The sequence below is a fragment of the Fukomys damarensis genome, unplaced genomic scaffold, assembly GCF_012274545.1.
Source record: "Fukomys damarensis isolate Sample0158 unplaced genomic scaffold, DMR_v1.0_HiC HiC_scaffold_12, whole genome shotgun sequence".
Taxonomy (NCBI): Eukaryota; Metazoa; Chordata; class Mammalia; order Rodentia; family Bathyergidae; genus Fukomys; species Fukomys damarensis.
In genome coordinates, this window is record NW_022900924.1 from 52,248,298 (window position 1) to 52,270,485 (window position 22,188).

Below are 22,188 nucleotides of genomic sequence, written 5' to 3' on the forward strand. Positions count from 1 at the left end.
GCTTTTTGAGACAGGGTCTCACTGTGTAGTTGAGACTGAGCTGGAACTCACTGTGTAGCCCAGGCTGGTCTTGAACTCACAGAGATCCTCCTGCCTCAGCCTCCCGAGTGCTAGGATTACAGGCGTGCACCACCACGCCTGACCTTGCCTTGGCATTTCTCACCTGAAAGAAGTTCAATTTCAAACTGCAAAATTGGAAGATTTCACTTTGTACTCCCACTTTCTATTTTCCCCCTAAAACCACGAAATAAGATTTCTAGTTAAACACAGTAGATTGAACACAAACATTTATCTGTGCCCAACCCTCCACCAAACTCCAGGAAGATAAGAGGAGAATTGAAAAAAATATAGCACAAATAACATAGATGAATCTCAAAAGATGCTAAGAGAAAAATCTAAGAAGCGCAAATGCAAAAAGGATACACACTGCATGATTTTATTTACATTAAAGACATGTATGAAAAAGACGAAACTGCAAGGTCAGAAGAGAGAGCAGAGCTTAGCAGGAGCCACATGTGGGGCGGAGGGGACCGACCTGGGCTTTCCTTTCTCCTAACCGCAATGCTGAGCTGGGCAGAAGGCATCCTGAAGGTCATGACCCTTGCCGTCCCAAGCAATGGCAGAATTGTCAATCCACAAACTGGCTTCCAAGGACACTGGTACTTTCACTGGGATGCCTTTGACAAACCTTAAGGCCCTTACCAGTGTGTACGGTGTGGCAAACTTTGTGACTATGCAGTCACATGGTTTTAGAGTCTTAACTTGCTATTTATGTGTATATCAGAATTACTTTTATACTCAGAACCCTTTAACATCCACTAAGACAGAAGTACCTCTGGGTGTCTCTAAATCAAAATTAATAACCTTGAGTTTAGAGAATAAAGTGAGATCAGGGTTCAGCACAGTTACAATTATAAGTCTTAAGAATCTGAAAGCCACCCTTAAAGAGTCCTGCTCCAAACTCCATGCTGGGGTGAGGGCCAAGATCTAGGGTTTAGTGGTAGCGGAACGTTTAGGAAGGGAGACATTACTGATGTCCGCAGGGTTCACAAGCAAATGCATACTCAGCTCATGAGCTCTCTGCCTCCCTCACCAAAGGAAATCAAACAAGAGCATCCTTTGCATGGACTCTTTTGGGTTTCTACTCCCTTTCAGAATTTTCTGCTTTCCCGGGTGTGCTTTTTCAATTAAGCTTTTTAGCTTATTCTACTGGATGGTGAGGAGCCTACCCCACACATATTTCTTGTGGATGATCCTACCCCACCTCTGATTTCTAACTTTCATCTGAGGGATTTGCCCCAGAAAGCCTTCCCTGCTCCTTGTTTCGTAGAAAAATAAGTAGGTTCATGAATGAGACTGGATATTGTAATAGGCCATTCATTCACCTTCACCAGGCTAAAATGGGTCAAACAGCAAATTTTAAAATACGAAGCCAGGTGCTGTGGTGCACACCTGTAATCTCAGCATGTAGGGATAATGAGGCAGGAGGATCACAAGTTTGAGTCTCAACAGGACTCAATATATATATTTTTAAGTTTTTAAAAAAGGTTATGGATGTAGCTCACTGATAGAGTGCCCCTGGTTTCAATATCCAACATAAAAAAAATTTTTTTAAATAAGCTAGTTGTTATGATACACATTTGTAGTCCCAGGTATCCAGGAGGCTGAGGCAGGAGGATCACTTGAGTTCATGTGCTTGAGATTGCCTTAGGTAACACAGTGAGACCTCTATCTCAAATAAAAATCATTATGGGAAATTACAAAATCTTTATACTTCCTCTGTTATATGGCCTCTCCTCACAAATACTGGAATGACATTAGGGCTAAGGTGGTCCATGACTTGTACTAAAATCTTAGAATTAACCGACCTAAAATACCTTGGACAATCCAAGCTTTGGAACTAATGGATTTTTCCTTCATCCTACATAGGCCTAATACCCTTGGACAAAATTAGAAGTTAAGTTTGGCTATGGTCACAGAGGTGCTCAAAAGATAGTAAGATTATTTTTAAATTCCAGCAGCTTCAGATTTTGATTTACTTTCTTTTTCTTGTGCTCCTCACAACTACAAGGGAACAAGACAGAAAGATTCAAATTTTTCAGTAACTAGGGTTTAGTCTGAGAGTTGAAGCGGTAGAATGAAAATGAATTTGGCATGCTTCTAAATATGCCTTTCATGTTACTGGCTTTATTTCAAGCCTTTTCTTGACATAGCTGTATAATTTAATTAAAGAAGGTGCTACAAAAAGAAAAGTTGAGAACTAAATTGCTAGCTAGGAATGGCTATATTGAGAATCAAATGGTACCCTGGGCTTCCTGTTTTTCTGACTTCAAACTGTTTTGGATGATTTTTCCTGGTGACTCTGGGGGCCTCTTAGGCTTAATTTTTAAACTCTTCGGCCGTTACACTCTCACTGAGCTTCTACCCAGAGTGATAATATTGTATAATTGGGAGGGGGCCTCAATCCTACTGTTAGCTCTGCTTTTATTATTTATTCCTTTAAGAACGGTTCTCAAAGTCAAAAATATTTCCAACAAGATCAGCTGTTTCACCTTAGGAAATTACAGTGCTGGGCTCTAAACACACAGGGCAATCCTGGAAAGGGACTAGAACAGTCCATCTGCTCCCCCATTCAGCAGACACATGGTGGAGGATGGAAGAGTGACAGATCAGACAGGCAAGTAAACAAGTGGCTGTAGTGGATGAAGAATTGAGCCTTTGGGCGCAGTGTGAGCCACGGCCCGGAGACGGAGCAGCAACAAATGGTAGAAATATCAGGGGAAGATTTCACAGCCGGAGAGACTTTTGAGCAGCAAGGAGGAGACTTGAAGGAAGTAAGCACACCAACCAACGGAGGAAGGGTAGAAGATGGGGGACAGATGGGGATGGCGCTTTGGAAGCAGACGTGATTCTTCACAAGGAAAAGATCAGTGGGGGACAGGCAGAAAGGGGCATTTTCCTGAGCAGAGTGAACAGTCTGGATCAGTAAGAGCATAAGGTGCGCGGAGAGCAGTGACCGCTCCTGCTGTAACTACAGGGTGGCTCCACGTCATGGAAGGCTTCGAAGCCGGACTTGCAGGTCTCTTTTCTCTGATCAAAAGAATGCGGCCCCATAAAAAGCATCACTCTCTATATATGCCGTGGTTAGAAATCTTTTTCTAAGCCGATAGTCATCGGAACGAGTAAAATGTATAGTTTCGGGATTTAAGTAGCTGCAATAAATAAGCACACACAGCATCTACCTTATTAGCTAAACAGCATTTTTTGAGGGGGTCATAAAGCTGAGACAGAGGTTCCCTTAAATCACTGATTGGCAACGACACATTCTTCAGAGCTACTTCTTAAAATCCAACAGCAGTCATAAGTGTGCTTGCTGCTCTGAGCAAAAAGAGGTGCAGCTTGGAAAGTACTCAACGCATCGACGACAAGCGCTGCTGGTGACAACGCCACCTGAGAGCTTACGACAGTTTTATACATCATCGTTGGCCTCGCTGTAACACTTGGGAGGCCAGCACAACAAAGAACATGAGAGATGCCGTATTCAAGATCCCAGCAATCAGAAGGCTGAAGCAAGAGGATCACCATGAGTTTGAGGCCAGCCTGGGCGAAATGGTGAGCTCAAGGCCAGACTAAACCTCGTAGTGAGACCCTGCCTCAAAAATACCAGTAATAATAATAATAAAAAAGAACTATTAAGAATTTTAGAATGGAGACAGCCCAGCATGACATTAAGCATAGGGCCCTGTGCAAGTTTGGCACATGGTTTTTTTTTTTTCCCCTCCTTAATTTTTATTTTGGAAAATTATATACTGCAAAGGTTACACATCAGTGAAGATAGCCTGGTTGCCAACTCTCACTTATAATGATAATCTACTCCATTTCCATAGCGTGACAGATCCAAAGCAGCTCTTGCATTCAAGTGTAAGCTTCCGCCACTAATTCACCCCCAGAGTGGACCTGTCTGCCGTGCCTTCCTCCTGGCCTTCCCCGGCAGTGGTGATCGCACAAGAGCCCTTCTCAGAGAAGTGCCAATCCCTCACCTGTTCTTATAATGCCACTCTTCTGCACTCCGGAGATACAGGCTCTCCCTGTCTTCTGTGCTTTCCCTCTTCAGAAAGTCTTCATGAGCAGGAGAAGGTAGTAAGTTCTCAACTACACCTAGTATTTCACATTAAGACAGTACATTATTTAGGCTACTTTCTGTTTTGCAGAGGGCAAGTATGGCTGCTACTGCTGCTACTGAGGCTGATGACAGGGACAGTAGCAGATACTATTGCTGAGCATCTAGGCCAGTGATGGCGAACCTTCTAGAGCTTTCAATGATAACAAACAGCTGGCTGCAGCGCGAGTGCCATAGGTTTGCCACCACTGATCCAGGCTCTGTACCAGGTATATATAGTCCTGAAAAGTCATCAGTAGATCCTGAGTCCCTTGTTATCTGATTTCCTTGCTTTTCATATTTTAGTCCCATTCATTAGCACCTTCCTCAAAACAAAACAGTTTCCCCAAAGGAAAAGGAAAGGAAGAAGAAGAAAAAAAGGTTAATTGGGATAATACTGAAGAAAATACTGTTGTGACTTTTTTGAAAAGATTTGAAGCAATCACTTAGTTGCACCTTCTGTATTATCTGTACGTTTTATTTATTTTCCTGAATTTTATTGGATAAATTGGTTATTCACTTTATCCGTATAATTAAGTTGGTCATTTTAGGTAATCAAATCAGAGGGAAGACTCCCTAAGCCTTTCCTGTTTCTGTTTTCCAGCTTTATTTATTTATTAATAAATAAAAATTATATTTATAGTGAGCATACATTGGCAAATGTAAATGGCATTTTCTATAGCTATAAATTCTACTCAACAAATTAGCAAGTATGCATAGTATGCTCAGCCTTGTGCTTCACGCTGTATTTAAAAGATTCGTGTTTTCATAACTGTTAGTGTAGCAGCACCCCTGAAGAACTTCAGGTAACACCACCCTGTGGCCCTGAATCAGTCCAGGAGACAGCTACAGTGTTTGCTTTAGAGCAGGGTTGTTTGATTTAGACTTCATCAATTTCAGAGCAGTAGAAGATCTAAAGATACTCTCAACACATCCAAATCCAATTCATTTGATTAGATTGTTCCTATTTGCTTTCCTAGATAGGAATTACTTAATTCTTCCAACAATTTCCAAATATGTAGCTGAAGTGTGGAACACAGTTTTTTTTAAAACTCCATTTCGCCATTTTATTTTTGATTTGGGAAGACTATGCACCACTATGCTCTGAATAAGGGAAAGAGGAAGGTTTTTCTTTTTACATGCATAAGACATAGTCTCTAGAACCTCAGGATATTTTGTCTCCCAAGCCACAGCATAACAGCATTAGCAAGAGCAGTACAGCCAGGGGGAACTGAACAGCAGCTGAGTCAGTCTAATAATTTACACTGGGGAAAGCCCTTGGAATTCAGAGGCACATTGCCCAGCTGGAAAGACAAATCTAATCTCTGCTAATGATGTTCCCCTCTCTCTTTCCTATCAGGTCTAGGCTTTTTACACATGTGCACGTGATTATATATGCACACTCAGCGTCCAGTGAAGCCAGACAACACAACACCCAGGATTAAATTACATAGTAAGACTTCCAGGCGTCATCTGGCCTCGACATCCTGTCTAATAAATGCTGTCCATGGTTCACATTGTGGAGCTTAAAGATTTTAAGATTTCAAAAACATCTTTAATCAAAAAAATAAAATTTCAAAGATGATAATATTAGAGTTTTTATTATAATAAGCTTGGCTTCCTAAGTAGATTAAATTTAAAAGTACATGTTAGAAGTCCATGTAGGCTTTGTTCTAAATTGAACTTGGAGCTGCTGACAAGAATATACAGTACAAGAGGTAAAAAAAAGAGAAGGAAAATATGAATAAAATGTCAAAAAAAACACCCCAAGGTAATGTATGCAATAATCAATAGATAAAAATAAAAGTGACTTGTATATCAGCAACTTTGAAAGACAGTTCACAAATTTGGCCCAGGGCTTTCAGGGAATCGAGGTAAAGAGAAAGGCAGGTTTACTCAGTAAGATTAAAAACATACTGGGAAAGTTCTCTTTGTACTAAGGCCTTACTTTCATTGCTATGCCCCAGATGAGGAAGATAAACCAGTCTCAAAAATATTCCCACAGTATATAAAGGGGCATCTTAACTAGGACAGTTTTTGAGTATTGTACCTCTGTGTACAAGTTGATATTCCCAAAGTTCTAGAAAAGTAACACTTACAGTAACAGATCCCAAGTCAACAGCATTCTGAAAGCCTGATTTAATGCAGAAGGGCATGGACCACATCTCCTCCAGGAAATCTTCCTTGACCCTTATTTATCATACTTAAGCTTTCAAAAATACAGGGCCAGGGATTCAGCTCAGTGGTTCTGCCACCTGCCTGGCAAGTGCAAGGACCTGAGTTCGATCCCTGGTACCAAAACAAAACAAAACAAAAAGAAAAACTGGAGTAGCTAAAAATTATAGGTTAGATTCTCTGGCAAGAACCTGGAATGCAAATATTCTGGGTTCTCACATAGTGGGTAGACCCGTAGGCTTTACCAATCAACCAAGAAGAAAGTGCTGACACCTTCCTATGAAAATTCAGGAATCAGAGCAGAATTTATACCTCAGAATTTCATTTCCATGTGGAGTTATACCAAGAAAAAGAAGTCTGATCACGTGGTTGATTATGTACTAAAATGCCCAATGTCATCTATGTTCTGATAAAGCTTTACCTTTGAAAAATATTTCAGTAAGTACAAGTATTTTTACACAAACTGTTTTGCAGAGAGCATCAATTATTTTAAAAGGAGGGAAGCAACTTAATAGTTAATACCTCTGCTGCTTTCCTGAAGTAAATAGGCAGTGATAGGGTGAGGAGTCACCATCTGGGGCCAGGAATTACCACCCTGCTGCACGGTAATGGACAGAGCGCTGTCCACAGAGCTCCCCTAGGAGATTCCCGTCTATCAGTGCAGCCATCCGGAGAGGGGGCTGAGGGAAAGGGCAGCTCGGAGTGCAGGCAGGGGCTCATCCACTCTTACAGGAATCCCAAGTGCAGGAAATTATAAATATCCTCACATTTCAAAATAGGCAGTCTGGAGGGGCAATTTATGACTCAAAAAAAAGTCCTCAAGTGAGAGAGAACAAACAGTAAGTTCAGGGCCATTTCACATCTATTTTTGGCCATCTTGCACATATCTGAGAGAAAAAGAACAGGGTCATATTATTCACCATAAAATGAAAAGTACTAATGAGAAATTAACCTCTCAAGAAACGCCACAATTTTGCATGTATGTGCTTGTAAACTCACACAGTCCCCAAGCCATGTGCTGTGGCTGATTATTCTCTTCTGCCTCTTACTATAAGCTAAGAATTTAGCTGCCTTGGATGCTTTCCCCCAAATGTGATACTTTTAAAGATGGCAGAGGTAGGCAAAAAAGAGGACAGGACAATAAGCTAACAATCAGAAGGAAAACAGTACAGAAATTCAAGTTAATCAAAACGTCAGAAAATTATGAGTCAAAAGAAAAACTCAGCTTTAAGGGCAATTGAGACCATTGTTAGGAAAGTAATACAATTATAAGCACTAAAACAACATAATAAATAATTGCTATGTCATCAGAGAAGCTTTTTGAAGTACAAAGAAGGGAAAATTGCACCCATGATGAATAAGAAAGAGGTATAGGGGACTTCAGTCAGAGGAATGGACATGTGCAAACACACGGAGGTGGGAAAGGAATTGCCAGGCTCTTGGGAGAGGGGAAGGAATATGGCAGGGCCAGTGAGAGGAATGAGAAATGTGGAAAGCAGGGCTGGAAAGGCAGGCTGAAGGGCTCTTTTACTCTCTGGACCAGAGACCAGAGACAAAGACGTGAAGGTGGTAACGTGATCCTATCTGAAAGATGATTCCGTTTACAGGTAGGAGGCAGGGAGCACGTAGAAACAAAGTTAGTATAGAATGGAAAGAATATGAAAGATATTTAGAAGACAGGATTCACAGGACAGAGAGGCTGGCTGGCTGGGATGGCAGGAGAGGGTTTTCTGGGGTGGAGGACTAGATGCTACTAGTCAAGGCCTAAAATCCAGAAGTTTGGGAACTGCAGTGAGGAGGTAATAAGTTATGGTTATGCTTTCACACACTATCAGGAAAGGCAGCTGGAAATAAGAATAAGGAAGCAGCTAAACTGCATCTGGGACAAAGAACTATAAATATTGTTGGAACGACAGATACAGGGGGAAAGCTGCATATAATTATCATACTCAGGTCAGAAGAGTTATAAATTTATGGGCTCACTTTGTCCTTAGCTTGGTGATCAGAATTATTCCTTTTTCAAAGGTCATTTTATCATTTCTCTTTGTTTCTTCTTCCTCCCTTCCCCAACACTAACACACATGAATAATCTCCTATACTTTCCTCAATCCAACAGCATCCAACTCTTTGGTCTCTCCAACAAATCAGAGACGGCCACAGTGTGCAATGTGAACACGGATAGCAAACAGTGGTACTTCTCTCATGAGCGGCGACGTCCACAGCCCTCTAGCCGCACAGCTGTTCCTCAGTATCCACGGCAGATACCAAAGTGCCAAGGATTCCCAAATCCACGGATGCTCAAGTCTCAAAGAACGATGTAGAATTTGCATATAAGACATGCATATCCTTTTGTATACTTTAAATCACCTCTAGATTACTTGTAGCACCAAGGCAATGTAAATACCTGCAACCTAAATAATTGTTACAGTGTTGTGTGTAGGGAAACGAATCTGTGCCTGCCCAGTACAGACACATCCATTGTGGGGCCAACTGCATTTTCAAACTGCAGTTGGTTGAATCCATAGATACAGAACCCACAAAGATGGACAGCTAATCACATAAATCTTTATTATTTCACTGCCTTACAAAATAGATGGTATCTTGCTACATTGCCCAGGCTTGTCTTGAACTCCTAGGCTCAAGCCTAGCCTCACCTGCTTCGGCCTCCCAAATAGCTGGGACCAGAGGCACTGCTCAACCACTCCCTGCTTTCATTGCTTTACCTAAACTTTAAGTCTCCAAAACAGAAAGAACGTTTTCTTCCTCTGAGTTCTAATAACCACCAACAATTAGGACTTTCTAACGTGGCTACCATTGTTCAAAGGCCTGTAGGAGCAGGTACCATTTCCATGAATATCAAAGTATATTTGTTGGACTAACAAGTTGAGGCTTTTTTTTGGTACCGGGGATCGAACTCTGGTCCTCGTGCTTGCGAGGCAGGCGCTGGAACCACTGAGCTAAATCCCCGACCCTATCAAAGTATACTTGCATTGACCCTGAGAGAGAATTTAGGTCCCTAGAGAAAATTATTCTGATTCCACATTACCTGCGAAGGATAGAAAGAATGGGTGTACAAGTATAAGAAGGAAGTCAGTATCACAGTTCAGAAAGCCTTTCCTGAGTGCTACCTGCTAAGCACAGTACTGTGCTTTTAGAAGCCACAGAGGGATGTGAAGGTATAGAGATAGCACGCTGTTTATTTTTTCATATGCCTGACATAGTTTATAATTTAAAAAACAACCAGCCAAACAAGAAACAGCTCCTGCTGTTCAAAAGTCAAGTCTAATCTAGCAGGAGAAATGGCAGCATCTAATAATTCCTAATACAGGAGTCCTAAATGAAGGCAGACTACACTCTGGGCCTATTACAGAAGTACAAAGTACAGTGAGATAAAACAAGGAATAGACAGATTAATCTTTCTGCCTCTGGGAAATAAGAGGCTGGCCATCTGCCTTTACAGGGCCAGGGGATTAAAAGTCTAAATTTGAAGGGGAACGTCTTTCTTGCTGAAGCATCTGATAAACCTGAAACAAATAATTTTACATCATAACCACAAAGGCACTGAAGCTAGCCCACTGGATCACAGACCCCGAAATGCTGCCAGGTCCCCTTTCCAAGGCTCTTGCAGATTTCTCAGACAGACAGCACTGCCTGTCAGTTCTTTACATCACATATTTACAGTGCTCCTCCCCCTGTCTGTGCCAAGTCTGTCCAATTATCCCCAAACCCTTTCAGGGTGTGTCACCTACTTCTCATACCCAGTCAGTGCTCTGCCCTCGCCCTTACCACCTCTACTCCTCGAACACAAGGGTGACCTGGGTGCTTCCCACTGGTAATTTCACGCACAAAAGGCTGCAGATTCCCTTTAAGTGCAGTCCTTCCGGAAGGCAGGGGAAGCCCAGTGACCTTTCAAAATCTGCCTGGCATATGCGCCGGCTCGACTCCAGTCTCATTTACATTGCCATCGACAAGACCAGGACCAATGACATCTCATGACCCGCATGTCGGTCACACAAACGTGTTTTCTCTGTTTGTTTTTTTTTTTTTTCTTTTTTTTCCTGGCTACATGAAGTCCCTGTTGGAAGCAGGGAGCTTCTCAGGAGGCTTTAAAGAGCTCTTCCTGTGTAATTAACAGAAAAGATTCAGATTTTCTTCATCAAAATCAAAATCAGTTTACCTACAGTGCAACATAAATATTTGCTGTGCTAAAATATGTCGCACACTAACACATTAATATACTGCACGATAGCACTTAATGCTACACAGCATTTATGACTTCAGCAATTTTGCAGTTTAATGATTTGGAAAGGAGTTAGGACGAATCAGAAGTCCCAGCTGTGACATAAATTGTTTGGCCTTGGGCAAGTCACTTAACCTCTCTGGGCCTCAATTTCCTTATCTGAAAACTGAAGGAACTGAACCAGAATGATCTCTCTTAAGCAATTAAAAAAAATCCTGTGAAATATAAGGAATCAAAGCAATCAAAATTGGAATAGAGTATCTTACAACTGATTAGCTCCTCTTCCCTGGAAACATATATATCAGAGAAATCGTACAAAAGATTCTTAATTTGGTAAAGAGGATTGACCCAGAGTACCTTACTTTGTGTTTCAAGTGTAAGATTCTCTCATCTTCCTGATGAGTTCTAGAGGCCATGAAACAATTAAAGAATTAAATTAATTTAATAGTAAAAGCAAGGGAGGGAATGCCATCCTGAGAGCACAGTATGTGTTTGATGTTATGTTAACAGAACAATGAATGACAGGTATAGCAAGTCACTGCAGAGCTAATGGGGACTGTTTGTCTTGGGCCAAGTTGCTGGGTGGTGCGAATAACTGCAAACACATCACTCAGCAATGAAAAGGTCTCCATGCCTTGAGTTACCACAGGTTGAGCACCCAGGGTTACACAGGGTTTCTCTGCACAAACCCTTTTGATTGGCAGCCTGAAAAAAAAAGCCAGGGAGGGAGGGAAGAAGATCACAATCTGTTTTCATTCGAGACCTACAGATGTACCCCACATCGGTGTGACCCACTGGTCTGTGGCTTAGGATATATATCCAAATAACTGCAAATAATCATCACCATTATCTTGCATCTGTATATTAAATTGTGTCTTCAAAGTGATTTCATAAACTTTAAGTTCTCAGGTGAGGCGGGCAGAGCAAATACTACTGATTCTTTTTTGCTGTTGTTTTGTTTTTGAGACAGAGTCTGGCTATGTAGCTTAGGCTGGTCTTGAACTCACTGTGATTCTCCTAACTCAGCCTCCCAAGTGCTGGGGTTATAGGCATGTACTACCATGGTGGGCTACTGATTCTTTTTAAAGGAAAATTGAGCCTTTGTTGCATACCATTTCCTCTATGGGAAACAGCCCAAATCTTGTTATACCACTTTTGACCCTTTTGAATGATTTTTTTACAAGAAGTCTGGGAGCATATATCTATTTTCTTTTTAATGATTTCAGTATATTTGTATATATTCAGGAAATGGCAGAGGAAATGCTGATATGAGATTTCAGGAAATATATTTCTAAAAGGAAACCAACCAACAGCAATCCTGAACTGTTCTTTATTTTTATTTTGGAGCTACTGGAGATTGAACCCAAGGCCCTCACACTAAATTACATCCCCAGTCTCTTTTTATTTATTTTGAGAAAAGGTGTCACTAAGTCACCAAGTTGCCCAGGCTTGGCTCAAACTTGTGATCCTTCTACCTCAGCCTCCCAGAGTTCTGGGATTACATGCATTGCCACCATACCCAGTTTGTAATGATATTTTTAAAAGGTGAATTACAAACAGAGGTTGAACTGGCAATGCCTATTGCATCTGAGAAATGATAAGAGAGACCATTCAACTACAACAAACCAAACCTAACTTAGGTTGCAAACCAGCAGTGTCATTCTGGAAGCATGGTAATAGTAAAGTTGAGAATACTGTAAAGAAAAGGAGAAAAATCAATAAAACAGGAAGAAAGACGGTAAAGTATTTGAAATAGGCAATAAACATATCAAGAAACAGGCTCTTTCTATAGAAATTATATTGAAAAAACTGCCAAAGAATTAAGCAAAAGCTCTAAGTGCTAAATATAGCTCATGTTCAAATAAAGTCACTTTTGGGTATAAAGTAGGCATTTCAAAGCTTTACACCTTACGAGAAAAGGAAGCCAACATCTGCTAAAGCATCTATTATGCTTACATTTTAATATACTTTATCTCACTCAATTATTTACAATTTTGTGTGCATGGGTGATGCTGTGGATGGAGCCCAGAGCCTCACACATGCTGGGCAAGCACTGTACCACAGGGCTACACCCCAGGCCTTCAATGTTTACACCTTGTTGGAGGTCAGTTCAGTAGTATGAATTTACAGATGAGACAACTGAGGTGAAAAGACGCTGAAAAACTTATCTACGTCTACACAGATAGTAGATGGCTTATTAGGTTCAACTGATTTTAAACTAGGTTCTGGAAAGTTTTCTCTTTATGAAGAGTCTAACTCCATTTTGCAATTATTTTTTGTTACCGGAAACAAACAAATAAAAATGCGTTTAAATCTTTCCTAATAATTGGCAGGTGAAAATTCACGAGATGGTGTAACTTAACTCTCTCATCCTAGTCTTGATGTGAGCTGTGGAACCTTCAGAACTGGGCTGGAGCCCTGGGACCCTTACTTGGGTAGCTATATGATCTGGTGTAAACCCTTTCTGTATATTCTGCCTTCCAGTCTGTATATTTATGAGATGTAACTACTTAGTTATGCTAAGCCTCCAGGAACAGAAATGTGCACAAGGCATAGATAGCTCTCTGTCCTCAGAGTTTATTTTTATTAAATCAATTTAGTTAAATCAAAACTACTTTCTATACTCTTAATCAACATCACCCTCTACTATAGTATGGATCTTAAACACCCCCAAAGCCCAGATGTTAAAGTCTTGTGCACTAGCCTGTGATGCTACTGCAAGATGGTGGGACCTTTAAGAGGTACAGCCCAATGAGAGGAAGTTAGGTCACTGAGGGCATAGCCTTGAAGAGGATATTGGGGCCCTGGCCCCATCTCTTTTCTTGCTTTTGATCTCCTGTCACAAGGAGAATAGGTTTCTTCTACCATGTGCTTTCAACGCAATGTATTACGCTGCCACAGGCCCAAAGTAACAGGTCCTGTCATAGACCAACACCTCCAAAACTGTGAGCCAAAGTAAAACTTTTCTCTCTCTAAGTTGATTATCTCAGGTATTTGTTACAGTAATGAAAAACTGACTAATACATACTCTAAGCAAGCAAGTGTCTAGAGACAAATGCCATCAGGGACACACAATAAATGAATAGTCTAAATGAGGGACTACTGACACCTATGAATGGAGGACTACCGAGAATAACTCTTCCATCTGCGGTCAGGTCGTCTCATGCTCTCCTTTGTTGCTGCCTAAGATGTAAGCCACTCTGGTTTACAGTCTCAATTCTATGCTCCTCTGGTGCAGCTTTTTCCTTGACCAAAACTTTCCCGTTGTTCCATCTTCAACACTTGCCTAAACCTCCCTGAATACTTACATTTGGTTTTCTCTCGTTCCCTCCCTAGTTACCATCACCACATCCAATGAAATCACCAAATTCCTGTGGAAAATTTCTTTTCAGGAAAAAAGCTGTGAAATATTTTGAAATGGGCTGGTTCTATGCTGGTGGATACTGATTCTATGCCCTTGAATCTCCACAACTCTGAATCCAAAAGGATTACTGGGCATTCTGCCTCTAGCACCATTCTTAGATTATGTGAAACTTTTCCTTTCTTGTTAAGATATTTACAACTCTACAAATTGTGGCAAATAAGTAGTAACACAACTGATTCTTTTCATAGACATGCAAATGAATTGTGTCTAATAGAATGCATCTGATTATTGCCCTGTGCATATTAGTGGTTTTGTTCCTAATTGCACGTTCATTTCAACATTTTGGCATTCTTCATAGGCTATATAGGTATGTTCAGATTTTCCTTGTAACATCTTATTGTTTTTCCTCATCAACATGAATTAAGTAAAATATGTGACATTGCTACGAATTCAGTATCCCATAAAGGTTTGTGGGCTACAGGCAGGGTCCCCAGTGCGGTGGCATTAAGGTGGTAAAAGCTTTAAAAGGTGGAGTGTGGGGAAAGTTATTAGGTCATGAGGGCACCACCCTTGGAAGGGTGCTGTGGTCCTGTGGACTAGGTTAGCTCTCTTGGGAATGAGGAGAATGGGTTGCTATAAAATGAGCCCGGCCCCTCCTCAGCCTCTTGCTTCCTGCCTGGTGCCCTCTCACTGTTGTACCATCCATGATGAGATCCTCATTAGAAGCAGATACCAGGTACATGCTCTTGAATCTCCAGAACTCTGAACTAAAGAAACCTCTTTCCTTTATAAAGTACCCTGTTTCAGGTATTTTATTATAGCAACACAAAATGGACAACTGCATATTCATTTTATGTGGGCATGAATCATCATTTTATTCTTTTAAAAAGTAACTTTTGGTATTTTCAGTGCCCCTTGAATTTGTGCACTTCTTTTCATCACAGTAACTCTTTTTAGCACAAGTCATTACCATCCATAGATTATTTCAACAGTTGTTTCATTATCTCTCGTCTCGCCGTCATATTCCATTCTCTCCAGAATGTAATTCTGCACATACCACTCACTTTTACAAAATCTTCTGCTCCTAAAATACAGTGTAGCCCTCTTAGCATCCTCTGCTTCTCCTGCCTCACGTTTGCTCTCACGTGGCGATTCACCAGCCAGACTCACTTCGGTTCTCTGAATCTCCTGGTCTTCCGCCTGTGAATTGAGCATGTGCTGTCCCCTTTGCGCACAATATCTTCCTTTCCCTTCTCTCCAGCCAACTCTTACTCTTTAGGGCTCATCTCTGTTACGCGTTCTTCCTGCAACCTGCCTGGATCCCCCAGGTCTGGGTTAGATGCTCTAATTACACTCTCCTCAAGCAGCCTGTACACCCCTCATTCACCTGCTCCTCTCCTGGCCATATCACACGGCATTATATTGCTCTGTAATTACCGCCCCTGCTTGCTAGTCTGTGAGCTCTGAGGGAGCTGGGGCCATGTTCACCTTTGAATCCTGGAATCCATACTTCAGCAGCCACATAATCTGAGGTAACTCTTTGAATTTTTTAGGTATATCCAATACCTAATACATTTTATATATTATGTTTTATGTCTAACACGTTCAAACCAGTCATTAGTTACCACTATACCCTCAGTGCATAGCAGGGAATATCGCTATGCCATTCAAAAACATATTCTGAACCCTGAGGTCTCCATGGAGTTCCAGGATAATAATAGAAATTTTCCTATAGAAGTTCTCAGCTGGGAGCTGGGCATGGTGGTGCACACCTGTGATCCTAGCACTCTGGAAGGCTGAGGCAACAGGGATTCTAAGTGCAAACTCAGCCTGCTCAACTTAGCAAATTTACAAGACTCTGCCTCAATACATAAATAAATAAATTTCTGACAATATGTCTCAGTGTGAAGGCCCTGGATTCAATCCTAAAAAAAAAAAAAAATTCAGTTGGGCATGGAGGTGCGTGTCTACAGTCTCAGCTTCTCAGGAGGCTGACCAGTTGGATCACTTGAGTCCAAGAGACTAAGGACAATTTGGGCAACACAGCAAGACCCAGTCTCAAAAAACAAAACCAAAACAAAAAAACCTTCTTGATGACCACGATTCACTTCGCCCATCCCATCCCCTCCCTGATGGGGGGGGGAGGGGAACCACAGGTCATACACAATAGAATATATTTGGTTTGTTTAGGCTTTTATTTTATGGTCAGAGTAAAATACAGAACTTTTTCATTTGAAGAGGTCTATACAAGACAAAATTCCTGGGAGAGATAAAAAAGAAGGATTTTGTTTTATTTTGTGATAGGGAAAAGGGAATGAAAGCAGAAAAAAGCATGAGAAAGCGGGGGCAATTTAGTGGAATGGCTGCAGCACATATGGTAGGCTCTAGCTGTTGCTTGCCCATTTTTAAAATATCCTATTGAGTTCTTCTATTAATCCAGGCCATACTGGGAATTTTAGGATGAATTTTGAAAACGGTAACTTTGCAATATGACATACAGGCAGAATATTAAAGGCTAGGGTTTTTTTCTTTAAATGCTATGATACTTTACATTCATTTTTTAAATTAACTAATATTTCTTTAGGTCCTGTATATTCACTTTATTCTTAACAAACAAAACCCCATCTTTATTTAACATTAAAAGGGAAGGAAACAAATCCTGAGTGAACCCTGAACATACTATATTAAGGAAAAATGCATGATTCCATTTCTAGAAGGAACTTAAAGTGCTCAAGTCCATAAAGACACAAAGTTGGATGATAGTTGCTAGGGGCTATGGGGAGGGAGAAGTCAGAAGTCGGTGTTTAATAGGTATGGCAGTTTTGTCTGGGAAGATGAAAAACTGCTACTATGGACAGTGATGATGGCTGTCCATCAACAATATGAATGTACTCGATGAACTGTACGCTTAAAAGTGTTTCAAATTGTAAATGTTATGCTGTGTATATTTTATTGCAACAACAAAAAAGAATGGGAGCAACCCTGTTTTTTGCCTCAAAGTTGCAGTGGCTGGCATTACTGACAGGAACCTGGGCCAAATGAGGGTGTGTAGGATGGTGCTGTTGGTGCAGGTACAAGAGAGGAAAGCAACTGGAGATGTAAAGGGATTTAGAAGTAACACTAGATAAAGCGGAAGGCTGAAAATGCAAGACTAAAACCCGGGCTGTATTTAGGAAGAAAGAAATATTCTCTTAGGTTGCTAAAGAACTCCCAACTCCTGCATGACCTTTAAGAACTATGCTGTTTTCTTTATATGAAATTTTATTTACTTCCCACAGGAGAATGCAGTGCAGCAGCATGGAAGAGTTTCACCCTAGAGGCAGTGTCTACCACTGAATGTTGGCTCCATCTTGATGAGTTTGCCTTGTTTGTGCTTTGGTTTCATCTGGAAATTAGGAACAATAATAAAGACATCTGCCTCACAGAGGTGTAAAATTTAAAATTTAATTCTCAGGCAAACTTACATACAACCCTGTTTTATGTGTTTCTGTTTGAAGACCCTTACATAGTACATATGACTGGTCAACAGTCCATAACTTGTGCCTAAATGAAGCTTATTTCACACACATATTTTCTCTGTAAGACACATGCTATGATTTAGATATGGTTTGCCCTGGGTAAACTGATGTTGAAATTTGGCTGACACTATACTGGTGTTGGGTAGTAGGACCCTTAAGAGGATTAATGCCTTTTTTTATGAGACTAGATTGGTTCTCATAGAAATGGATTATCTCTCACTAAGCAATCTGGCCCTTTTGTGCAGTCTCTCTTCTAGAAGCACCTGCTTCCCCTTCCACATTTCTGCTATGCATGGTTAAGCACATGAGCACCAGAAGCTAAACAGACACCAGCGCTATTCTCTTGGACTTTCAGAACCATGGACCCAAAGAAATCTTCCTTTATAAATCACCCAGGCTTAGGTATTCTGTCACAGCTACAGCAAAGGCCCAAGATAGCATATGGTAGCCTTCTTGCTCTTAAGAGCACTAGAAGCACTTCAGCACTATGCTTGAGGCCTGTGTTAAACAGGGAAATCACGCAAAAAGGACGTAACTGCAAAAAAACAGCACTAAATAGATGGAAGGATATTTGTTTACAATAGGAGAGCTAAAATCAGGAGGCAGAGCCTTGATCCAGGCTGAGGGTAAGTCAGATAACTTAAAAATTTGAAACTCTGCCCCTTTCTGCAAAAGATCATAAAAGCACTAGGAGTATTAATTTTGAGGTAAAAGACAAATTTTAGCTACCAAATAAATTTATAAATAAGTTGCTTGAAAGAGTATTAACTATTTCCCTGTCACTGAACCATTAAGCTATTTCTTTTTCTACTTGAGGGATTTGCTTGGTAAATTGTCAAAAAAGATTTTTTAAAAAATTTTTTCAGTTTCCTCTGATGAAAAGTAATGTAGAGTAGTGAATAGATAAGTGCCCAAACAAGGCCACAAAGGTCAGTTTCCTGGCCTCTGGAAAATTATTGGCTGCTACCACTCAGGCCTATGTCAGAGCTTTCTTAGAAGATGGAAGCCTCAAAACTATAGTCTCTTCATAGTGAAATTTCAAGTTCAGCACACACAATTCCTCAGCGTGGGGAATTTCTGGGTACAAGTTATATACATTTCAGATACTTCACAATTACTGTGTTATATGCTCATGAGACGGGAGAGATTTTAAGGCATTATAGTCTCCTGTATGGATAGGTATTCCCTAGAGTGTCTTCCTCTTTCTTCTTTTACAGTACCCTTTGCTCATGTTAATAACCAGGTTCTTCTATCACCCGCCTTTGCTTTCCACACCTGGTCCAAAGCTCCCCCATATGGTGAGTCATTTTATTTACATGCATGTATTACATTCCTACTAAAAGAATCCCTGGATTTCCCCTCTGAGGTATTTTCATCTTGCTTCATAGAGTTCCATGATGCAAGCTGAGACTGTCAGTAAGAAGCAGCCAAACCGATAGGATGGGAGCAGATTATCCTGCCGTTTTTCTAGATCTAGCTCTTCAAATCTGAGGCTGACCGTGCCAAACCTTTTGACCTGCCTGTAAGGTTCACAACAGTTTTCCCCACTCTGTGCTCATCTGTGATTTCAAATTTGTCAACGTAATCATGCTTTATCATTATAGGCAAAAACCAGATGATGGCGTTGGAGCAAGGCCTAGCCAGCACTTAGTATCTGCCTCTTTTTTTTTGGTAGTGTTGATATCCTTGAGACATCAGCCAGAATCTTCATTTGCATTATTATGGCAGCAGGGAAAGATGGTGGAAAGAGCTGGTCCAAGGTTTTTAGAACTTCAGTGACTATTCTTTGTTTTCAAAAGCATTCCATGGCCTTGTAAATAGCAGAAAAAAAGACAGTGGCTATTTGTAAAACAATCTGTAGCAAAAGCAGTTGGACTCTAACAAAAGCCAGTATCAACAGTATAAGGTATAAGATTCAGTTAAAAGAAAAAAAAAGAAATCCTTATCAATATAGGTAACCTACCTACCTTTGTCCCTCCCCGCTTTTAGATGGAATCTCACCTTGTTGCCCAGGCTGGCTCTAAACTCTTGGACTCAAGAGATGCTCCTGCCTGCTTCAGCTTACCCAAACAGCTGGGTCTGTAGGCTCATGTCACCAAGTTGAGCTTAATGTAGATGACCTTTGATTAAAGGAGAGGAGGCAAGAGGTAGTGAGTACTGTTTCAATGGGTCATAGTAGAAGCTCTGATTGGAGAAAAGAAATTGACGCACACAACACAAAGGATTATGTGAGCGTGTGTGTGTGTGTGTGTGTGTGTGTGTGTTCTGCAAAAAACATAATCTTGTCTCCAGGTCTCTAAGAACACTTAAAGACTAGATTAGGGCCTAGCTTCAAAAATTAACACAAGCAGCATAAACAAATGTTCAGTTATTTTTCTGCAGATAAACAGATGGAGAGGGTTCTGTTCAAAAGGCCCGAAAGGGAGGGGGAGGGGTACAGGAGACCCTGGCAAAGAGCAAAATTTGTTTTCAAATTGGCTTTTGAGCCCTAACAGCTGCACCCTCAGGTGGGTATTTCCCTGGAGTTTCTATGCTTAGCAAAGATTACAGGGAGTCTATAATTTAGGCCTAGACAGGAAATATCCAAAGGTATATTGCATCTGTTTCTTCTTAATGTGCATATGTATTTAAATTTGTTATGTGAGAAGAAATAATTGGGGAGTAATTAGCAAAATGCTTAATCTCACTTTCATCGTGAGGTTATTTTCTTTGGACCACGGCAATCCTGGCTTTGTATTTTTGGTGAGCTTTATCAGACTCATCTCAATTATCCATGGTTATCCACGCCTGCAGAGAGCCTGATGTGTCCCATTAAAGGCCATCAGGCCAGCTACTAAAAATGCAGGCACAGTGCCTCCCAGTAATAAGAAGCCTCGGTGGGCTTATTTTGCAAATTGAGGCCTCTTTAGCAACAGCAACTGTGACAACCCCCTTTAGGACTCTAACAGAGTCTTTTTCAGCCTGGGTCCTGGGTCCACTCCTTCCAGTCTAAGGTGGTGTTCCAGGTGTACCTGCCTCCTCGCAGCCACTGCCTCCCTGGCTCTGTCCTCTCTCCTTTTCTTATCACCTTTCTTCAGTCCTTCATCCTTAATCAACTCAGTCACTTCTCTAACCTTTTTAATCCAGATAATTCACTAAAATATTCTCTTGGAACTGCTCACTTTCTACCATTTCCCCAGCATGGGAAATCACAATACAAATGAGCACATTGGAGACAATCACCATCTGTCAGTAGAAAGTCCTACATTGTTTTTCCTTAAAAATTTTAAACAGTTAAAATTGTAGAGTTACTGGACATTCTTTTAGAATAGCTCTGCAATACATAATTGCTTTTTTGTAAGAAGATGCTTTTACCACACCACCACACAGCTAAGTATTGCTATTAAATAAAACCACTGCATAAAATTAGTATGGCTGTTAAGACGAGACATCAGACCTCTCTGGTTGACAATTATAGAAGTGAAACAGATATAAAAAAGACTCCAGACAGACGAAATGAACATAAAAATGAAAAGAGGGAGCTGAGTGCATTGCCATATGCCTGTAATTGTAGATAGTAGGGTAGCCAAGGCAGGAAGATAACAAGTTTGAGGCCAGCTTAGACAACGTAGCAAGACAATGTCTCACTGAAAGAAGGCAGGCTGGGGGGATTTCTGTCTTGCAATTTTTAGATTATTAATTTTTTAAAGATACAATTAAAAAGTTTTTTTTCCTTTAACAAAATCTGAAAATTCAAAACACTAGTCCATCAACAAATTTATTTATTTGGAGAATTCTGAAAAGAATAATTTTCAAAAGCTAACAAATATTCTATAAAATAATACAATGTTGTTTTTACAAAGACACACTATTTATGGATTTAACAGGTCTTTAAATGATACAGCATTCAGCTTCTATAAGAGTGGGACAGAGAAAGCCAGTATGATGAATTTCACTTAAGAGCACTAATAAAGATCACATCAGGGAAAGCCACGACACACAGCAAACCGAGGCTATTAGATTACTGCGGTCACATTCCCTATTAGCCCAAACCATCAAATCACCAGCCTAACGGTAGTTCTCGCTTGACCACAGGGAACAATGGCTGAGACAAATGACATCCATAACAGACATACGCAAAGATGGCGAGGGATATAAATTTTTTTTGTATCGGGGATCGAACTCAGGTCCTTGAACTTGTGAGGCAGGCAGTGGCATCACTGAGCTAAATCCCTAGCCCGCAAGACCATATTTGATCAGGGCTATATTTCCTGCTTCTCGGGAAGTCCGTGGGCATATCAGACAGTAACTTAACCTTTTTTGCCTTCACCAGATATCTCCATTTGAAACACTCTGGGTACTCTCTCCTTTTCCTCAGTTGTAGCAGTATCCCAGGGAGGTTAAACACCCCTATGAAAGGACTGTAAACAAACATTTGAATAAAAATACATTTTATCCCAGTGATGGTGAACCTTTTAGAGGCGAGTGACCAAACTGCAACCCCAAACCCACTTATTTATCATAAAATGCTAACACTGCAATTCAAACTGAATACTAAGGTTTTAGTTTAGAGAAAACAGCTCACACATTAACATCTTTGGTCTTGAAAAAAAAACAGGCAAAAGGGCTAAAGGTGTAGGGAAAGTGGGAAGGGTAGGGGAAAGGGAATAAGGGAAAAGAAAAAAAAATATGAGAAAATGAAAAAATGGAAATAAAGTGTCTGTAAATGGGGAGGGGAGAAGGGGGGGTGGGG

The 22,188-nt window shown here is 40.7% G+C and overlaps 1 protein-coding gene across 9 annotated transcripts in view; it reads right to left on the reverse strand.

Annotated features, from left to right (window-relative positions):
* The window catches only part of Map3k13 (mitogen-activated protein kinase kinase kinase 13), a 151,486-nt gene that overhangs the window by 60,081 nt on the left and 69,217 nt on the right, over window positions 1-22,188 (reverse strand). The window contains exon 1 of one of the 9 annotated variants that reach the window (XM_010624220.3): window positions 19,458-19,534. The exons of the other annotated variants lie outside the window; for them this stretch is intronic. The gene's annotated coding sequence lies outside the window, so the exon portion shown is untranslated. Of the gene's footprint in view, window positions 1-19,457; window positions 19,535-22,188 lie in introns of those variants that run through there. 9 annotated transcript variants of the gene reach the window in all.